The sequence below is a fragment of the Hyla sarda genome, chromosome 3 (assembly GCF_029499605.1).
Source record: "Hyla sarda isolate aHylSar1 chromosome 3, aHylSar1.hap1, whole genome shotgun sequence".
NCBI lineage: Eukaryota > Metazoa > Chordata > Amphibia > Anura > Hylidae > Hyla > Hyla sarda.
In genome coordinates, this window is record NC_079191.1 from 333826465 (window position 1) to 333839120 (window position 12656).

General features: G+C 41.6%; 1 protein-coding gene across 6 annotated transcripts in view; it reads left to right on the top strand.

Annotated features, from left to right (window-relative positions):
- The first annotated feature begins 468 nt into the window (after positions 1-468).
- PLEKHG1 (pleckstrin homology and RhoGEF domain containing G1) overlaps positions 469-12656 on the top strand; it is a 247112-nt gene continuing 234924 nt past the window's right edge. For 5 of the 6 annotated variants that reach the window (XM_056567337.1, XM_056567336.1, XM_056567340.1 and 2 more), the window contains exon 1: positions 469-734. The gene's annotated coding sequence lies outside the window, so the exon portion shown is untranslated. Of the gene's footprint in view, positions 735-1473; positions 1582-12656 lie in introns of those variants that run through there. The other variant, XM_056567338.1, reaches the window with a different exon arrangement.

Below are 12656 nucleotides of genomic sequence, written 5' to 3' on the forward strand. Positions count from 1 at the left end.
TACATACACACTTTTAACTGTGTGTATTGCCCCCTTCTTTCTCTTCCAATACACACTAAGGTTAATTGGCTTTCTATGAAGTGTATTTGCAGAGAAATTAGATTGGCAGCCTCGCTGGGGACAAGGAACAATGTGAGTCTCCCTGCCGTCTATAGATACTACATACATAATGAAAATATCTCTACAACATAATAAAAATACAAAACACAAGCCCTCCCAACATGAAAAGATACAAGGAAAATGTTCATTTCATCTGTATCAAGGAAAAATGCTCGAAAACAGTGGTTGACTTCTCAAGGACTGGAGAAATAATTTGACTGCTCTGAATTGGCAGTTCTCCAGAGACATATCCTACAGCCTCAACCCTTTGGCTGGGGAGTGGAAGGGAAGGAAAAGGAGGGGTAGGTTTCTTCTGTGGATCAGCTGCTGCAGCAGGGGAGGATAGGGCTGGCTTTATGGGAGGGACAGGAGTCAGTAGTAGAGGCTGTATGGTTAGTGTCAGCTTGGGTGTTTGGACTGGGAAGTGGCAGTGCTGAAATCATAGGTCTGGTGTATCCTGGCTGCATGTGCTGCTATTATTCCATTGAGGATTTCAACAGGCTCCTAAAACCAAGCTGAAGTCAGCGGAGGACGCAGGACTGAGATCCATCCTAGTGCACAGAAGTTTTCCTCATTCTGTACTTTGCAATTGGTTCTTCTGTGGATTATATGGATAAAGAATTGGACATACAAAGGTAATGCAGTTTTCTTTTAACGCAGATGTCTGACTATTATACACGCCATTTCTCCTATCTGATATATAGGATGACTGTTTCTTACAGATTAAGAGATAGTAGATGGAAGATTGCTGGGTCCCGGTGAACTGACAGGTCCTGTCTTGCTCCACCTCAGTCTATCTATAGTGCCACTACTGCAGCTGGAAACTAAAGTGTTCTTTGGAACTGACAGGAAATCCTCACTCTATTTAAAGGCAAATCCTAGGAAGCACAATGCATTTAGATACGCTTTCCAGCTGCATTTTCTGTATAACAAAGACTGATCTCCAGTTCATTGATAGCTGCATATTAAACACCCATCACACCCAGTTTCCTTGGCAGAGAAATGTTAACTGTTTAAAGGACATCTGCGGCGTTATAACACTTATCCCCTATCCACAGGATAAGTGTCTGATCGCGGGAAGATCGACCGCTGGGACTGCTCGCGATCTCCTGCACGGGGCTCCCGCATTAGCACTCAGTGTGGGCGCTAATGCACGTAGCGTCGACCTAGAGAGGTCGACGGTTAAGCCCCCTCTCCGCCCCTCCCCATACAGTTCTATGAGAGAGGCGGGGAGGCACGAACGCTGCCTCCCCACCTCTCCCATAGAACTACATGGAGGGGGCGTGTCAACCGCATCGTCATGCTGCGTCCGGCATGCCTCCTGCATGGGAGAGCTGCGGCAGAGCCGTGGCCCCATGTAGGAAATCGCGTGGGGGGGGGGGGGGGGGGATTGGTCCCAGCGGTTGGACCCCCCGCGATCAAATACTTATCCCCCCTGTGGATAGGGGATAAGTTGTTTTCGGCCACAGATGACCTTTGACGGTAAGATGAAACATGAATGGACATTAGAGAATTTGGGGATTCAGTTAAATCACACTAATATATTCTGATTCCTTGATTTTACAATCACTGATTTTAAATTCCCCATTGAACTCTTCAGGACAGCGTTGGTTGTGCAATGAGATAACGCAGCAGGATTCACCTGCAGTCTAAGCACATACATAACAATAGGAGTCATTGCAAAGAATAAACTCAACCCTGCTACATCTGAGAAACTTTGCTTTTCTACAACCAGTCGTAAATTACGCCGATACCTTAAACTCTTAATACTTGTGATATAGATTGTGCTTTGTCTTTATCGTACCAGATGCAAATCTGGAATCTCCGAGCTGGATCTATGATGTAGTGTCGCCTTGCCCAGATGATTTCTAGTTAGAGAAGTACAGAAGTTGTGTTTGTTTTCTTCCTGTATTGATAACAAAGTAATTGGTCTAGTTTCTGTCTGTTATCTTGTTGGCTTGCAGTAACCCTGAGTCATGTAATCCAAATCTCCTCTGAAGGCTTATAGAAAAGACAAGTAATGACTGCAATTGCACAAGGAAGATTACGACTTACTTTATTTTTATTGTCAGCAGTGCTTGTGTGTGAAAGGCGGCTACAGTGTGTCAAAGATAGGAGTTAAATAAGCCCGGATTTACTTTGTATGGTAAAATCATTTCATTGAACAATCATCCATTATCTGTTTCATCCCAGTGAATATATTAGCAGCCTTTTCTTTCCAGCTTTAATATCAGCATGAGATGTCTGCTGGCATGTGGAGATTGCCTTGTTGTACTTATCGATCGCAGCAGCAGTTATTCATCATTTCGACTTTAAGGGATGGAAAATGGAAATCTGTAGTAATGCATACACAAATACGTCATTTACTCAAAGCATTGTGTCTGTAATTGACTGGGAAGTAGACTTGGTAAAAAAAAAATAACATATATATATGTATTAAAAAACAGTACTCACCCCAGCAATCTCCCACTGCTTCAGTTCCAATGGTACTCCTTTGAACAGTCCGACACAATGACACAAAATGAAAGTTATTGATTTGCATTGTTTTGGGTCTGTACTAGAAAAAAAAACACTTTTTGCAGTGGCTCTCCATTCTGACTTGTAGATGGTGGTCCCAGTACTTTATTTATTAGTCAAAATCTGGTTAGCATTTTGACCCAAAAGCTTATTTAAGGTTGGAGTAGGGTATTATTCATTCACATACATTGCATTCACTTTATGGTAATAAGATCAACAACATTTAGGTTTTGCCCTGTTAATCTACACCCAGTACCTTGTAATGAGAAAACTGAATATAAGAAATGTTTGCACATGTAATAAAATGGAAAATCTAAAATATTACATTAAAATAAGTATTCAGACTCTTTACTCGGTTACCAAGCATCTTTGGCAGTGATTACAGCCTGCAGTTTTCTTGGGGGATGAGGCCACAAGGTTTGCTCCTGGATTTAGGGATTTTCTGCCATTCTTCTCTGCAGACCCTCTCAAGCTCTGTCAGGTTGGATGGGGACCATCAGTGGAAGTCATTTTCAGGTCTCTTCAGAGATATTGGAGTGAGTTTAAGTCAGGGCTCTGACTGGGCCACTCAAGGACAGTCACATAGTTGTCCCTAAGCCACTCCTGTGTTGTCTTGGCTGTGTACTTAGGGTCATTATCTTATTGGAAAGTGAACCTTTGGCCCAGTTTGAGGTCCAGAGGGATTAGGTTTTCATTAAGAATATCTCCGCTTTCATGCTTTCACCACCATGCTTTACTGTAGAGATGGTATTGAGAAGGTGATGAGCAGTACTTGGATTCCTCCAGACATGATGCGTAGAATTTAGGCCAGAAAGTAACATTTTGTTTTCATCAGACTACAGAATCTTATTTTTCACAGTCTGAAAGTTCATTTTTGCAAACTCCAGGTGGGTTTTCATAAATCTTTTACTGATGAGCGGCTTCTTCCTGGCTACTAAACCATAAAGCCCATATTGGTGGAGTGCTCCATCTGACAGTTTTATCCTTCTGCACACAGTATCTTTGGAGCTGAGTCAGAGCTAAGGGTCTGAATAATTATGTTCATTATAATTTTTTGATTTTGCTTTTTAAAATTTAGCATTTTTATTTCAGCTCAAGTAAAGGAGTACTCTGGTGGAAAACATTTTCTTACAGATTTGTAAATGACTTCTATTAAAAAATCTTTACCCTTCCAGTACTTTTTAGCAGCTGTATGCTACTTTTTTGTCTTGTCCACAGTGCTCTCTGCTGACACCTGATGCCCATATCAGGAACTGTCCAGAGCAGGAGAAAATCCCCATTGCAAACCTATGCTGCTCTTCTGGACAGTTCCTGACATGGACAGAGGTGTCAGCAGAGAGCACTGTGGACAAGACAAAAAAAGAAATTCAAAAAGAATAGAACTTCCTCTGCAGCATACAGCTGCTAAAAAGTACTGGAAAGGTAAATTTTTTTTAATAGAAGTCATTTACAAATCTGTTTGACTTTCTGGCACCAGTTGATTTAAAAAAAAAAATGTTTTCCACCAGAGTACCCCCTTAACGAAACAAAATGTAAAAAAGTGAAAGAGTCTAAAAAACAATCTGAATGTAATGTATAGCCAGACGGTGTAGATGGCTATAACAGCCGCCCTTGACTGGTGGCGTGTACATAAACACTGGTCACACTGACACCATGCTCCATTAGATCAGCTTTTCAATAGGTTTCATGTTAGTCCTCTGAATTCTCTGTTATGATCTTGGTATCCAATAGGGCCTTAAGCCGATCATACACAGGGTAGAAATTTGACTTTATGGTTTATTTTGAACATTTATCCCATTTATCAGCCATTATTTGGAAAAACTGGCAAAGGGGCAGTGGGAAATCCATCAGTCATTCTGTAAAATGATAAGTTTCTATAAGAACAGTTTAGTTCTACAGATTTATATGGGTTCCTTATTATAGTTCCTTACAACACAGATCCATTATATGGCCATGTGCATAAAACCTGCAGCTCATTTGCACAGTATTTTAGCCCCAATTTTGAGCACTGTTTTTGTTTTCAAGATGCATCTAGACAAAAGGCACATAACTATACCAGTGCTTCTAGAGTCTTATATATCTCTGCCAGTTGAGTGCATTAGTGGAAATATATGGCTTCTCAGCTATATTTTAGGTTTCTGAAGGCATGCAGTGTAAATGATGTTGAACTTTTTTTTTTATTATTTCAAGACAGAAAGTACAAACAGAGTACCGACACTTAAATACGTCCAATCGATAGTTTGTCCTATTGTTCGTACAAATGATTTGACCACCTTTTTCTTCCCCAAAACTGTGTCTTATACGGCGAATACACATTAAAACCCTGTCCTATTGCGGCAGTCCCTGCGGCCATCAACGGCCGGGACCCGCGGCTAATACAGGACATCACTGATCGCGGTGATGCCCTGTATTAACCCTTCAGACGCGGCGATCAAAGCTGACCGCCGCGTCTGAAGCGAAAGGGACACTAACCCTGCTGCACCGAGAGGGACCTTACCTGCCTCCTCGGTGTCTGCTCCATGCCGGGATCCCCTGCATGGCCGGCGCTCTCCTTCGTCGTCATCACGTTGTCGCGCACGCCGTCCCGTCATCCAATTGGAGCGGCGTGCGTAGTGACGTGATGGCGGCGACGGAGAGCGAGTATACCGGGTAACAGAGACATTCCGGAGCAACGGGGACACCACGGGGACGCGGCGACAGTGATGGAGGGCGATGCTGGGAGTTGTAGTTTTGCAACATCTGGAGGTCCGCTGGTTGAAGATCACTGCCCTATACTTTATATTGTATTCTAGATTTGCTTCTAAACTGGGTGTTTGCTTCTAAACTGGGTGTTTCCCGAGACAGGTGTCATCAGAGAGAACTTAGACAGAAAAGAACAATCTTAACTTCAGAAGCTCATAAGTACTGAAAGGATTAAGATTTTTTAATAGAAGTGATTTACAAATCTGTTTAACTTTCTGTAGACAGTTGATATATATATATATATATATATATATATATATATATATATATAAACGTTTTTTCCTGGATAACCCCTTTAAGGCCATGGAGAGAACAATCGGCTATGGCAAACATTTTAAGCAAAATCTCAGCCACTTGCAATGTTAACAAGGGGGTTCGATTTGAATACACATGTAGTTGGCACTTCAGATTTCTTAGTGGTAGCAGAAAGATGTCAATACATGGGAATGTAAGTGTCTGGTGGAAGATTATCACTCTTTAGTGAAAAGATACTAAGTACTAAGCATTGATTAACCGTATTGCAGAAAAATGCCCAGGACTGAGATGATGGCTATGCAGAGATTGGTGTGTACTCTATTTATAGTCCTTCTATTCATGCATTTATTTAACTACTGCATCGGTTCACAGTTTTTTGTTTGGTTGGAATTTACATTTTGATCCCATCCCCACCCACCCAATGGGTTATTTAAAATACTACTGACTAATGACTTCCTGTTAGAGAGGACCTGTGGCCAACCCCCCAAAAATGAGGTTGCATTATTTTTTTAATTCTCATGTTGCCCCGATCATACACCCTATTACAGTTTCTTACGAGATATGAAGGTTTATAGTTTGTCTAGCAATTCAGGAAATTAGATAGATGTGACCTTACTATTAATAATGGGAGTGACTATTAGGTGATGGGTGGGATTATACAGTGAGTACAATGATCATCTTATTCCCATTATTAAAAATAAAGGCATTATGAAGTCTTAAAAAAAACATGTCCCCTATCCGCAGGATTGGGAATAAGTGTTAGATCACGCGGAGAGGGGGGACTGCTTGGACCCCCGTGATCTTTCGCCTGTTCCCGTCTCTCTGCTGTATTTCCAGGCTCTCTCATAGAGATGCATGGAGGAGGTATGTTGGCCACAGTTTCGTGTGGGGGTCAACAGACATTATTCATGCAGAGTGCGAAGTCGGACCCCCCCCCCCCCCCCCCCATGATCTGGCACTTATCCCCTATCCTGCAAATAGGGGTTATGTTATTTATATACTGATATATAACATTAACTTTACACCCATCTGACTGATTCCCTGAATTGTCAGACGAGCTATAAACCCTGATATCTTGAAACCAGGACGCCATATCAAGAACCTGCAAAAGGGTGTGTGATCAGCCTCCCCTAAGCTATTTAGTGAGACAGTAAATTCTTCTTTTTTTTTATTATTTTTTTGGGTGGGGGGAGGGGGATTTGGCCACAAGTCCTCTTAGATATATAATTAAACAAAGCATAAACTAAGGTAGTGGGTTGCAGGAGATTAGTTGTTGGCCCATGGCATACAGTTTTTTACCTATGCTATCTGCACGAGAAGGCAACCTGTGCTAAAACGGCATGCTTTTACTGCCATCCAGTTCTCAGCCCGGTGTCAAAAAATGCAGCACAGCCACACCTGAATATACTATTACACCAAGCACTTTGTGGCAGTCTAAACTATACAGTATCTATTCTAATGCACTTTCCTAGAGTACAGTGCATATACTGTACATATACTATGATCTCAGCCAAGGCTGTGTCTGACAGCACCATGATCATGGATTGTAAGTGACAGTCTACAAAATTCTCAGGGTAGTTTACAAACTGAAGGGGAAAAAAGAATATTTCAGAAAAGAAAATGATCCGCAGTTACATTGTATGTAGAATTAAAGGGGTTGCCTTATTTAGAAAAACAAATGAAGAGATAAAGGTTACCGTTCTGAAGTTAGATTCTGTGTGTGAGGAGTGTAAGGTAAATGCTGAGAGAAATGAATATTTGATAATAGATGGTGTTTATTGATAAAAAAATTTATATATATATATATATATATATATATATATAACTCAATGTGTGTATGTGTGTATGTTCCAGCATCACGTCCAAACGGCTAAAGATATTAACATGAAACTTGGCACACATGTTACTTATACAATACAGACCAAAAGTTTGGAAACACCTTCTCATTCAGAGTTTTCTTTCTTTTCATGACTATGAAAATTGTAGATTCACATTGAAGGCATTAAAAGTATGAATTAACACGTGGAATTATAGACATAGCAAAAAAGTGTGAAACAACTGAAAATATGTCATATTCTACGTTCTTCAAAGTAGCCACCTTTTGCTTTGATTACTGCTTTGCACACTCTTGGCATTCTCTTGATGAGCTTCAAGAGGTAGTCACCTGAAATGGTCTTCACTTCATAGGTGTGATGATGTGAGGGTTCTTTGCTGGTGACACTGTTGGGGATTTATTCAAAATTGAAGGCATACTGAACCAGCATGGCTACCACAGCATCTTGCAGTGGCATGCTATTCCATCCAGTTTGTGTTTAGTTGGACCATCATTTATTTTTCAACAGGACAATGACCCCAAACAAACCTCCAGGCTGTGTAAGGGCTATTTGACCAAGAAGGAGAATGATGGGGTGCTGCGCCAGATGACCTGGCCTCCACAGTCCCCGGACCTGAACCCAATCGAGATGGTTTTGGGTGAGCTGGACCGCGGAGTGAAGGCTAAAAAGGGCCAACAAGTGCTAAGCATCTCTGGGAACTCCTTCAAGACTGTTGGAAGACCATTTCAGGTGACTACCTCTTGAAGCTCATCAAGAGAATGCCAAGAGTGTGGAAAGCAGTAATCAAAGTAAAAGGTGACTAGAACCTAGAATATGACATAATTTTCAAACTTTTTTGTTATGTCTATAATTCCACATGTGTTAATTCATAGTTTTGATGCCTTCAGTGTGAATCTACAATTTTCATAGTCATGAAAATAAAGAAAACTCTGAATGAGAAAGTGTGTCCAAACTTTTGGTCTGTATTGTATGTCAACAACAAACATAGGAATGATGATTTAACCCTTACTCACCCCCATTTGCCAGGGTCGGGGTTTTTGTTTAAAGTCCCATACAAGTCTATGGGAAATATATGTTACTGCATAACTTCCAAAAAGCTGGAGATATTTCGATAATACTTGGTCACATGTTACTTATACTTATATTAAAATATAGGATAGTTAATTTAACCCTTAACTACCCCCATTTGTGAAGGTTGGGTTTTTTATTTAAAGTCCCATGCAAATCAATGGGAAATGTATGTTCCCACATAACTTCCATACGGTCGGGATAGGAGGTCGGGATAGGAGGTCGAGATAGGAGGTCGAGATAGGAGGTCGAGATAGGAGGTTGAGATAGGAGGTCGGGATAGGAGGTCAGGATAGGAGGTCAGGATAGGAGGTCGGGATAGGAGGTCAGGATAGGAGGTTGGGAAAGGAGGTCAGGATAGGAGGTCGAGATAGGAGGACGAGATAGGAGGTCGGGATAGGAAGTCGGGATATGAGGTCAGGATAGGAGGTCGGGATAGGAAGTTGGGATAGGAGGTCGGGATAGGAGGTCGGGATATGAGGTCGGGATATGAGGACGGTATAGGAAGTCGGGATAGGAAGTCGGGATAGGAGGTCGGGATATGAGGACAGGATAGGAGGTCGGGATAGGGGGACGGGATATGAGGACAGGATAGGAGGATGGGATAGGAGGTCGGGATAGGAGGTCGACATAGGAGGTCGGGATAGGAGGTTGGGATAGGAGGACGGAATAGGAGGATGGGATAGGAGGACGGGATATAAGGACGGGATATAAGGACAGGATATGGGGTTGGAATATGACAACAATATATGAGGACGGGATATGAAGTCAAAAGCTTCCTCTGTTGATTTTCCTCCACAACAAGGATTAGGAAGGAAAAACCGGGCAAAGTCGGGTACTCCGCTAGTATATATATATAAATAAATAAATAAATTTGTGCTAAATGTGTGGTGTCTGCAGGGCCCACTAAAAAGGTTTTGTATATTTTTTAAAACATTAATAGAATAAAATAAAAAATTAAAATGAAAGAGTACAAATATTTATGCCGCTGGCTTGTTAGCTTATGTGCTGTGCCATAAATATTTGTTCATTTTGTATTTTATTCTATTAATGTTAAAAAAAAAAAATACAAAACCTTTTTAGTGTTTTGTGGGTGGTCTGCATGGGCCCTGCAGACACCACACATATAGAACAAATGTATTTATATATATATATATATATATATATATATATATATATATATATATACATTTTTTTATCAGTAAACACAATCTATTATGAAATATTCATTTCTCTCAGCATTTATTTTCTCACACTCGTACACAGAATCTAGCTTGAGAACGGTAACCTCTTACTTTATCTCTTCATTTTATTGAGGTTGTATTGGGTACACAACCTTTAACCTGTACTCATTAGAATCACTATTCCTATCTGTTGAGCTACCTATTCTTCTTATTTATTTAGAAAAACACATTTATGTATTTGGTACCAAAGTAACCCCTTCTTTCAGGTGGCAGCCATAAAACCTGCGTGTTTTTATGTGGCAGAGGGGCCTTTAGGCATTAGGCCCAAGGTGCAATGGTTACCTCTGCACCCCATTAGGTAGAGTTGTGATTATTATGATCTACCACTTTTTGGCTGAGCTGTCGTTACTCTGAGATGCTTTAACATGACTGTTACACACTGCGCTCCGGCCGTAGTGTCCCTGACCGCCGGCGGGGCCGGGATTCACCCATCTCTCACCATGCTCCGCTCCTGCAGTTCCTTCTGTCTCTCAGCTCTGATGTGAACGCGTCTCCATCCCTTAGGGTACGCGCGCACCGGAGCTCTGACATTTAAGGGGCCAGTAAACCCATAATTAGTGAATACACCGACACCACATTATAAGTTGTTTACACCTCCCACACTTCCCTGCCGAATCTTCAGTGCCTATTGCCTGAGAGAAAGCATTCCTATTGCCTGTTGCCATACCCGTGTTTCCAGACCTTCCTGCTACGTTTTTTGACTATGAACCTTTGCCGCCTTCCTTGACCTTCTTATATGTTTGACTACGCTACTGCCTCTTCCTTCAGTACCTTGCCTTGCGCAGTTACCTGTGTTGTCGAGCCGTGTCGGGGGTAGCGACCTGGGTGTCGCCTGCCGCAGCAAGCCTATCCTGCCTTGCGGCGGGCTCTGAAGAAGACCAGCGGCACCTTAGACTCCGCTCCCAGATATGGTCCAAGTCATCAGCCACACAGGTAGAGGATCCACATCCAGCTCCGTTACAATGACATTGGTAGTACTTACAGTAAAATGGCGCAGACCACACAGTTAACAAATTTCAAAGGTGGCATCCTCTGGCAGTGCCATGTTAAAAGTCAGTCAGTTCTTTAGTATGTACATACTCTGACCAATGTTTTCTATGAAGATAGCATGGTTATGAACTTGGTTCTATGCACTTTGCAATCATTTAATTTTTTCATAGAGAGCCAACATATTCCACTGTACTATAGAAAGACTATGCTCATTGGTGCTCACAATCTGAATTGCAGATTAACCTATCAGTAAGTTTTTGGAGTTTGGGAGGAAACTCATCAACTGTATAGAAAAGTAACTAATTGTCAATGTACACACAGTGTATTATTACATTAATATGACTAGCTATTTCTTCATTAGTTGAGCAAAGTAATGTATTTCATCCACCTGGTTTAAGTCAAAACATCCTCAACCTTGTTTAGAGGTCCCACAGGACTCATATGAGGAACTATTGTTCTAGCCAACGTTAAAAAAGGAGAATTTCTTTTTATGTATTGTTTTATAGGCTTTTTTATAACTTTTCCGGTATGTTAAGTAATAATCACAAATTTACTCAAATTCACTACATCTGTCACGTAAAACAGAATAATAATAGCTTTCAGTTCCACCAGCGCAATGTAATAATATTGCATTAATAGAACACAAATATTCTGTGACCTGTCTGCTGCATAATATTTAGTCTAGGGAATAATGTTAGGCTAGTACCCTGTACATACCCCTTTGACTCTTCAGATTTTTTGTTTTTGAATTGTGGCCACGGACAAGCTATTTACAGATACCTTTACTCTCATTGTTACTAGTGCTACAGTTATAGTTTTCAGATCCTTTACCTTTTTTCAAATTTTTAATGTTGGGGCCTTGTGTTTAAAAAATATGTTTCCCCCTATCAATCAGCACTCGATATCCCATAATGGCAAACTTAAATGTTTAAAAATCTTTCAATATCTTTGCTAATTGATTGATATTGACATAAATATTCACACCTTTTACTCAGTGCTTGATTGAAGCTCCAGTCTTCTAAGATATAATACCACAAGGGTTACACACCTGGATTTCAAGCTCTGTCAGGTTGGATGGGGACCATCGGTAGAAGCCATTTTCAGGTCTCTCAAGACAAATTCAATTGGGTCAGGGCTCTGGCTGGTGAGGGCTCTGGCTGGGCCACTCAAGAACAATTACAGAGTTGTCCCTAAGTGTTGTCTTGGCTGTGTGCTTAGGGTCATTGTCTTATGGAAAGTGAACATTTGGCCCAGTCTGAGGTACAGAGCACTCTGGGTGAGATTTTCATTAAGAATATTTATGTACTTTGATCCATTCAGCTTTCCCTCAACCCTAACCAGACTTCCTGTCCTAAGTACTAAAAACACCCTTACAGCATAATGCTGCCACCACCATTGGGGGGTGTAGGGTTAGAACTGGGCAGATGATGAGCAGTGTCTCTGGATTTCTCCAGACCTGATGCTGAGAATTGAGGCCAGAAAGTTCAATTTTGATTTTATCTGACAATCTTGCTTTAGTCAGTGAGTTCTTAAAGGGGTATTCCACCCCTAGACATCTTATCCCCTATCCAAAGGATAGGGGATAAGATGTCTGATCGCGGGGGTCCCTCTGCAGGGGACCCCCGCATTCTACCATGCAGCACCCACAGATAACTGCTTCCGGAACCACTGGAGGCACTTAGACTAATACCATCCCAACCACGGGGACGTAAGATCGTGATGTCACGACTCCGCCCCCCTGTGACATCACACCCCGCCCCTTCAATGCAAGTCTATGGGAGGGGGCGTGGCATCTTTCACGCCCCCTCCCGTAGACTTGCATTGAGGGGATAGGGGATAAGATGTCTAGGGGTGGAGTACCCATTTAACATGCTTTTTGTTGGCAAATTCCAGGTGGACCTTTGGA